We start from the raw sequence: 9939 nt of genomic DNA, 5'->3' as shown, positions 1-9939 counted from the left end.
CTCCACAACAAAAGAAAAGGCACTGCGGTGCAAAGCACCCACGCACCGCAGCTATAGAAAGCCCTCACAAGGCAGTGAAGACCCAGGACCGCTGAAAATAAAAATGAATTAAAAAAACTGCTGCTGAAGGGAACTTTTCCAGGTAGAGCCTGGAGTCTCCACCGTGAGTTAGAGGACACTCACCCGCAAGACATGTCCTCGCAAGACAGCTGGGTTTTAAAGGTGATGACTAGTCATGCCTGAGGGCAAAGTGGTAGCATTGTCCAGGCTGGAAGATCTGGCATTGCAGCCTTTTTGCAAGCTGGTGAAACAACCCTGAGCCGAGGCTTCCACATGTGTCCTAGGCGTCTCTTCAGCCCTGAGGCCTCAGAAGGTCAGCTCTGCCGGACCAGGCATGGGGGAGTGGGGTGATGGAGGCCATCTGTGTCATGGGGAAGTGGAAATGGTGCTGTCCGGAGGGCAGGCAGAGGAGGCCAGCCCAGCCCTGTGGTGGTGGAGCCCTAGAGGCATTGGTTCACAGGGCAGTTTTTGTTATAAACAGGGAACAAGTGCAGAACAGAGGACCACCTGTATGCTGCTGGCCCATTCCCACTTACACCCACTTTCATATATACCACTGTGTATCTGTGCTGTTTGCCATTTATTGTACTTCTGACATATAAGCCCATGATTCCCCTGTTGTCATACTTGCTTTATATGGTCAAGTCTTTCAGTCACATTTTTTAAAGAGTTTTGTGTGTTTACCCACATGGTCAGTCTTCCTGCAGATCTATCAGAGGTTCTCTCTGAGATCCTGAAGAGCTTCCTATAAAATGCCCATGGTGTGAGTTCATTGGCAGCAAATTCTCCCACCTTTTGGTGGCCTGATAATACCTTTATTTCACCTGCATCAGCAGAAGGTATTTTTGGTGGGAGTGGAACTTTGGGTCGGCAGGTGGCTTGGGTGTGACTTTGTTGCCTCAGCGTTTTGAAGATACTGCTCCATCGTTCCCAATGAGAGTAGAGTGGGCGCTGTCTCCTTCAAAGGAATGTGTCCTTTCTTGTCCTTTGTGCGTTTTATCTTAGTTTTAAATTTATTTGATTCAGATGTGAGGTTTGCTGTTTTATTAAAGAATAGTTGATTTAGTGTTAGTTTCAGATGTACAGCAAAGTGATTCAGTTATATGTATGTGTCTGTGTATATATATATATAAACATAAGTATTCTTTTTCAGATTCTTTTCCATTATAGTTTACTACAAGATACTGAATATAGTTGCCTGTGTTATACTGTAGGTCCTTGTTATCTGTTTCATATATACCACTGTGTATCTGTTAATCCTAAATTCCTAATTTATTTCTCCATCAGTCTCCATCCCTTTTGATGACCATAGTTTGTTTTCTGAGTCTATTTCTGTTTTATAAATAAGTTCATCAGTGTCATATTTTAGATTCCACGTATATGTAATATCTTACGGTATTTGTCTTTCTCTGACTTATTTCAATTATTATGATAATCTCTAGGTCTACCCATATTGCTGCAAATGGCATTATTTCATTCCTTTTTATGGCTGAGTAGTATTCCACTATATGTATGTACCACATCTTTATTTTTATAGCATCTTTATTCTTTATTTTTTTTAACACCAAAAACTTTTTTGTATTCAGGTACCACATCTTATTTATCCGTTGCTCTCTCAGTGGATGTTTAGGTTGCTTCCATGGCTTGGCTATTATATAGTGCTGCTATGATCACTGGGGTACATGTACCCTTTCAGATTGGAGTTTTGTCTGGATGTATGCCCAGCAGTGGACTTGCTGGATCTAATGGCAGCTCCTGTCTCAGGTTTTAATTGGCTATGTGGGGCTGCGCATGTGTCTCTAGCTGTGGGAGTGGGCGCTGCTCTCTGGTTGTGGTGCAGTGGATTCTCTGGTTGTAGAGCATGGGCTCTCGAGCTTGAACTCAGTACTTGTGGTGCTTGGGCTTAGCTGCCCCTTGGCATGTTTGATCCTCCCAGGGATCGAACCAGTGTCCCCTGCACTGGTGTGTAGATTCCCAACCACTAGACAGCCAGGGAAGTTCTCTTTTTAAGAAACTTCCATACTGCTCTCCACAGTGGCTGCACCAATGTGCATTCCCAGAAACAGTGTAGGAGGGTTCCCACACCCTTTTTATCATTTGTTATTTGTAGACATTTCCATGATAGTTATTCTGACTAGTATGAGATGGTACCTCATTGTAGTTTTGATTTGGGTTTCTCTAGAGATCAAATTGCCAACATCTGCTAGATCATCGAAAAAGCAAGAGAGTTCCAGAAAAACATCTATTTCTGCTTTATTGACTATGCCAAAGCCTTTGACTGTGTGGATCATAATAAACTGCGGAAATTCTGAAAGAGATGGGAATACCGGACCACCTGACCTGCCTCTTGAGAAACCTGTATGCAGGTCAGGAAGCAACAGTTAGAACTGGACATGGAACCAACAGACTGGTTCAAATAGGAAAAGGAGTACGTTAAGGCTGTATATTGTCACCCTGCTTATTAACGCTGGGCTGGAGGAAGCACAAGCTGGAATCAAGATTGTCGGGAGAAATATCAATCATCTCAGATATGCAGATGACACCACCTTTAAGGCAGAAAGTGAAGAGGAACTAAAAAGCCTCTTGATGAAAGTGAAAGAGTGAAAAAGTTGGCTTAAAGCTCAACATTCAGAAAACTAAAATCATGGCATCTGGTCCCATCACTTCATGGGAAATAGATGTGGAAACAGTGGCTGAGTTTATTTTTCTGGGCTCCAAAATCACTACAGATGGTGAGTACAGCCATGAAATTAAAAGACTCCTTGGAAGGAAAGTTATGACCAACCTAGATAGCATATTCAAAAGCAGAGACATTACTTTGCCAACAAAGGTGCATCTAGTCAAGGCTATGGTTTTTCCTGTGGTCATGTATGGATGTGAGAGTTGGACTGTGAAGAAAGCTGAGCGCCAAAGAATCGATGCTTTTGAACTGTGGTGTTAGAGAAGACTCTTGAGAGTCCCCTGGACTGCAAGGAGATCAGTCCTGGGTGTTCAATGGAAGGTCTGATGCTGAAGCTGAAACTCCAGTACTTTGGCCACCTCATGTGAAGAGTTGACTCATTGGGAAAGACTCTGATGCTGGGAGGGATTGGGGGCAGGAGGAGAAGGGGACGACAGAGGATGAGATGGCTAGATGGCATCACCAACTCGGTGGACGTGAGTTTGAGTGAACTCTGGGAGCTGGTGATGGACAGGGAGGCCTGGTGTGCTGCAGTTCATGGGGTCGCAGAGTTGGACACGACTGAGCAACTGAGCTGAACTGAATACTTAGGAATCTTGAGCATTTTTTCATGTGCTTGTTGACCATCTGTATCTTGTCTTTGGAGAAATGTCATAGGTCTTTTTTTCCTGCCCATTTTTTTATTGGGTTGTGTGCTTTTTTATTGATCTGTATGACAAGTTTTCTATGTATCCTTCTGACCATTTGGTGAGCTTCTTAGATCTGCGGGTTGATATTTTTCATCAGTTTGGGGAAATTTCCTGTGATTATTTCGCCAGATACTTGTTTTGCTCATGTTCTCTATCCGCCCCTCCCCCCAGTAATCCAGTTGCCTGTATGTAGGACTTTCATGTGATCCCACAGATCTCTTGCACTCTGCCTGTTTCCCCTGATTTTTCCCTCTGGGCTTCCATTCGGGTAATTTCGACCTGTCTTCAGAGACATCCATCCCCCTTCTGTTGTGTCTGCCTGTATGCTGCCCACATCCTCTAAATCTTGTTTAAGTATTTGCTAGTCCCAGAACTTCCTTTTGTTTCTTTCTTTGTTAAGTTTCCATTTCTCTGTTGAAATCCTCCATCTTTTCAACCTCCTGCCGTTTTCCTCTATATTCTTTAACAGATTCATTACAGTAATTTTTAAAATCCCTGACAACTGACTTCAACAGCTGGGTCCCCTGTAGGTCTGTTCCTACCAGCTGTTGTTCCTTCTTCATTTCAGATAACATTTTCCTTCTTCATGTGTATCTAAATTTTTATCACATCCCACGCACTGTGAGAGGATGATCTGCACCAGAGAGCAGCGGAGGGGGCAGGTCCCCTACAGGAGTCAGGCTGGCTGGCTGGCTGGCTGCATTTCCCCACGTTAGCCTCCGTTTCTAGTCCAGGCGTCCTGACGTCAGTTCACTGTCTTGACCCGTGACGCCTGCATTATAGCAGGAAAAGAACATTTTTTTCACTCTGCCTCTTCACCCCCATGCACTCCCCACCCAGCGCAAGGCAAGGTCCCGTAGGAGACAACCTGGGCAGTGCTTCTAGCCCTTCTGGGGTCCGGGCTGTTCCGCCAGCCCACGTGGCCCCAGCAGTGCCCAGTCCCTCCGAGGCTGCTGGGGGCTACTCACCTGGAAGGGGCTCTTTCCTCACTGGAATCTAGTCCCTCTTGATTTCTTAGCATCCATGTTTCATCAATATATTTTAAATTATATGTAATTATTATAATATAGGGTAGACAATGCGATGATCTAATATACAGACGCATACAGTCAAGGTAATTACCACATCCATCAATTCACATGGTTACTTTTTTGTGTGTGTGATGAGAGATCTACTTTCTGGGCCAATTTCAAGTGTAAAATACAGTATCATCAACGGCAGTTGTCATGCTGTAGTTTAGATCCCTGGAACTTACTCATTTTATGACTGAAAGTTTGTGTCATTTGACCGGCATCTCCCTTTTCCATAGCCTAGCCCTTGGCAATCACTGTTTTACAGTCTGCCTCTGTGAAAGTAAAAGAGGAATGAAGAAGTTGGCTTAAAGCTCAACATTCAGAAAACGAAGATCATGGCATCCAGTCCCGTCACTTCATGGGAAATAGATGGGGAAACAGTGGAAACAGTGGCTGTTTCTCTGGGCTCCAAAATCACTGCAGATGGTGACTGCAGCCATGAAATTGAAAGATGCTTACTCCTTTGAAGGAAAGTTATGACCAACCTAGATAGCATATTCAAAAGCAGAGCCATTACTTTGCCGACAAAGGTCTGTCTAGTCAAGGCTATGGTTTTTCCTGTGGTCATGTATGGATGTGAGAGTTGGACTCTCACAAAGAAAGCTGAGCGCCGAAGAACTGATGCTTTTGAACTGTGGTGTTGGAGAAGACTCTTGAGAGTCCCTTGGACTGCAAGGAGATCCAACCAGTCCATTCTAAAGGAGATCAGGCCTGGGTGTTCATTGGAAGGACTGATGTTGAAGCTGAAACTCCAGTACTTTGGCCACCTCATGCGAAGAGCTGACTCATTTGAAAAGACCCTGAAAGATTGAGAGCAGGAGAAGGGGCTGACAGAGGATGAGATGGCTGGATGGCATCACTGACTCGATGGACATGGGCTTGGGTGAACTCCGGGAGTTGGAGATGGACAGGGAGGCCTGGCATGCTGCAGTTCATGGGGTCACAGAGTGGGACACGACTGAGCAACTGAACTGAACTCTGTGATCTCACCTTTAATATTACATCCCACACATAAACGAGATCAGATGGTAGTTAATCTTTCTGTGTTTTCACTCAATGTCATCCAAGTTCATCCAAGTTGCAAATTGCCAAGACTTCCTTCTTTTTAAGGCTGAAAAATGTGTATGTGTGTATTTCTACTGTATGCAAATTAAGAATGATTTCTAACTAACTAATGTTGTGATTATAATGTATTCACAACATATATATCATATTTTCTTTGTTTCTGAGGTTGTTTCCATGTCTCGGCTGTCATAAATAGTGCTGCAGTGAACATGGGGTGCGAGTGTCTCTTTAATGCAACTGATCTTATTTCCTTTGGATAAATACCCAGAATTGGGATTGCTGGTTGGTATTTAGTCACTTTAGTCGTGTCCAACTCTTTGCAACCCCATGGACTGCAGCACACCAGGCTCCCCTATCCTTCACTATCTCCCAGAGTTTGTTCAAGTTCATGTCCATTGAGTCAGTTATGCCATCCAACCATCTCATCCTCTGTCACCTCCTTCTCCTCTTGCCTTCAGTCTTCTCCAGCATCAGGGTCTTTTCCAATGAATCAGCTCATCGCATCAGGTGGCCAAAGTATGTAATTCTGTTTCAATTTTTTTGAGGAACCTCTATGCTTTTTTCCACCATGGCTGTACGTATATATGATTCCTGTAGTGAATCTGTTCTTTTTCTACTTTTCTTATAACCAGCTAAAGCTGTGGTCTGCCACATCAGTCTATATCCTGTCCAGAAATTGAACCCCTTCTACTATCTACTGAATGTCTGTAGGATCTGTCATGGTGGCCCTGTCTCACTTGATATTAGTCATGTGTTGTCTCTCTTTGTTTTGTTTTGTTTTGTTTTTCTGTTGTCTCTCTTTAAACAAATGAACAAACAGAAACATTTTTGTTGTGTTTTTGTCAAAGAACCAACTGATGGTTTGTATTTCATTCATTTTCTGCTTCATTTTCAGTCTCATTATTTTGTTATTTCTCCTGTTTTGAATTGAACTTGCTATTAACTCTCTAGTGTCTTAAAATGAAAGCTTAGACTGTGAATTTTAAACTTTTATTCTTGGGAGTTCCCAGTTGGTTCAGTGGTCAGGACTCAGCCCTCTCACTACCAGGGCCTGGTTTCAGTCCCTGGTCAGGGAACTGAGACGTTACAGGTAACACAGTGCAACCAAACAACAATAGTAACAATAAGCCTTCTTTTCCAGTCTATGCATAAAGTACAAGTGTCCCTCTCAATTCTGCTTTAGTGGGGTCATCAAATTGTGGTATGTTATAATCACAGTATCATTCAGTTCAAAATAGCTCCTTATTTCCATATAGTTTCTGTTTCAGCCTATGTTTATGTCAAGGAGTTGGTTAACAAACATCTGGGGATTTCTTGGTTCTATCCTGTGATTGATTCCAGTGTGATTCCACTTTAGCCAGAGACCATGCTTTGCAGGAGATAAATTATTCTTGAAGTACAGTTGACTTACAGTGTTGTAATTGTTTCAGATGTACAGCAAAGTGATTCAGTTACATTTATGTTCTTTTTCAGATTATTCTCTTATTACAGATACTAGATAGTTTCCTGTGTTTTAAGTAGGTAATCCCATACTCGCAATTTATCCCTACCCCCCATCCTTACCCTTGGTAACTATAAGTTTGTTCTCTACATCTGTGAGTCTGTTTCTGTTTTGTAAATATGTTCATTTGTCTTATTTTTTAGATTTCACATATAAGTGAAATGATATTTGCCTTTCTTTCTTACTTCACTTAGTATGATAATCTCTAGGTCCATCCTTGTTGCTGCAAGTGACATTATTTCATTCTTATGGCTGAGTGATGTTCCATTGTATATATGTACCACGTTTTCTTTAACCACTCACCTGTTGATGGACATCTGGCTATTGTGAATAGTGCTGCTATGAACAGAGGGGTGCATGGTGTTATCTGGATAGATGACCAGGAGTGGGATTGTCTGTTTTTAGTTTTCTGAAGACTCTCCATATTGTTCTCCATAGTGGCTGCAACAGTTTACATTCCCACCAACAGTGTAGGAGGGTTCCCTTCTCTCCACACCCTCCAGCATTTATTGTTTGTAGACTTCTTGATGATGGCCATTCTGATCAGAGATGTGATACCTCATAGTTTTGATCTTCATTTCCCTAGTATTAATAACTAGTGATGTTGAGCATCTTTTCATGTGCCCTTTGCCATATGTATGTCTTCTTTGGAGAAATGTCTATTTAAATCTGCCCATTTTTTGATTGGGCCTTTTTTTTCTTTTATACTGAGTTGGTATGAGCTGTTTGCATATTTTTGAAATTAATCCCTATATGTCACTTGTTTGTAAATGTTTTCTCTCAAACCATAGGCTGGACAGCCTATTCATTTTGTTCAAGGTTTCTTTTGCTATACTAAAGCTTTTAACCTGGAGAATGAAATGGCAACCCACTCCAGCATTCTTGCCTGGAGAATTCCATGGATAGAAGATCCTGGTGGGCTACAGACTTCAGTTCAGTCACTCAGTCATGTCTCTTTGTGACTCAATGGATTGCAGCATGCCAGGCCTCCCTGGCAGTTTACTGCCTCCAGTAAACTCCTGGAGTTTACTCAAACTCATGTCCATTGAGCTGGTGATGCCATCCAACCATCTCATCCTCTGTCAGCCCCTTCTCCTCCTGCCCTCAGTCTTTCCCACCATCAGGGTCTTTTCAAATGAGTCAGTTCTTTGCATCAGGTGGCCAAAGTATTGGAGTTTCAGCTTCAGCATCAGTCCTTCCAATGAATATTCAGGACTGATTTCCTTTAGGATGGACTGGTTGGATCTCCTTGCTGTCCAAGGGACTCTCAAGAGTCATCTCCAACACCACAGTTCCAAAGCATTAATTCTTTAGCGCTCAGCTTTCTTTATAGTCCAACTCTCACATCCATACGTGGCTACTGGCAAAATCACAGCCTTGACTAGACGGACAGACTACGGGGTCACAAAGAGGCAGACATGACAGAGTGACTTTCTTTCTAAACCTTTAAGTTTAGTTTCCATCTGTTTTACTTTTGTTTCCATTACTCTAAGAGGGGGAGCCAAAAGAGCTATTGCTGCAATTTATATCAGTGTTATTCCTATGTTTTCCTCTAGGGATTTTATAGTATCCAGTCTTACATTTAGGTCTTTAATCCATTTTGAGTTTATTTTGTATATGATGTTAGAGAAAGTTCTAATTTCACTCTTTTAAATTTAGCTGTCAGGTCTTTGCATCACTACTTAGTGAAGAGACTGTCTTTTCTCCACTGTATTTCCTTGCCTTACATACATATATATACATATATATATATATATGCATCCATGCTAAGTAGCTTCCGTCACATCTGATTCTTTGCAACTCTATGGACTGTATCCCACCAGGCTCCTCTGTCCATGGGATTCTCCAGGCAAGAATAGTAGAGTGAGTTGCCATGCCTTCCTCCAGTGGATCTTCCTGACCTGGGGACTGAACCCGTGTCTCTTTAAGTCTCTTGCATTGGCAGGCAGGTTCTTTACCACTAGAGCCACCTGGGAAGCATATTTTATTTTTTAGTCTCACTGCATGGCATCCAGGATCTTAGTTCCCCAACCAGGGATTGAATCCATACCCTCTGCAGTGGAATTGTAGTCTTAACCACTGGACTGCCAAGGAAGTCCATTTGCCTCATAGATTCATTGACAGTAAGTGCATGGGTTTCTCTCTGGTCTTTCTAGCTTGTTCTATTGCTCCATGTCTTTTTGTGTTAGTACTACGCTGTTTTGATGACTGTATTCTGTAGTAGGATGTGAAGTTATGAGTGTGTTCGGACTTCTACTGTTCTTTTTTCTCAAGATTGTTTTGGCTATTCAGGATTGTTTCCATATGAATTTAAACACTTTTTGTTCTGGTTCTATGAAAAATGCAATTGGTTATTTGATAAGAGATTGCACTGAATTTGTAGGTTGCCTTGGGTGGTATGGACATTTTAACTATTGATTATTCCAGTCCAAGAACATGCTATATTTTTGCATGTTTCTGTGTTCATTTTCTTTCATCAGGATCTCATTATTTTTGGCCTACAGGTCTTTGCTTCCTTAGGTAGGTTTATTCCTAGGTATTTTGTCTTAGGTGCAGTGGTAAATGGGATTGTTTCCTTAATTTATGATATTTCATTGTTAGAGAAATGCAACAGCTTTCATAATTTTGTATCCTGCAACTTTACCAAATTCATTGATAAGCTTTAGTAGTTTTCTGGTAATGTATGCATACTGTCATGTTATCTGCAAATAGTGACAGTTTTACTTCACTTTTCCAATATGAATCCCTCTCATTTCTTCTTCTCTGATTGCTGTGGCTAGGACTTCCAAAACCTTCTTGAATAAGGGAATCCTTGTCTTGTTCCTGATCTTAGAGGAAATGGACCTGTCATATATGGCCTTTATTATGTCA

Source organism: Capra hircus, chromosome 7, assembly GCF_001704415.2.
Source record: "Capra hircus breed San Clemente chromosome 7, ASM170441v1, whole genome shotgun sequence".
In the NCBI taxonomy this organism is placed as follows: domain Eukaryota; kingdom Metazoa; phylum Chordata; class Mammalia; order Artiodactyla; family Bovidae; genus Capra; species Capra hircus.
This window is presented reverse-complemented; position numbering follows the sequence as displayed.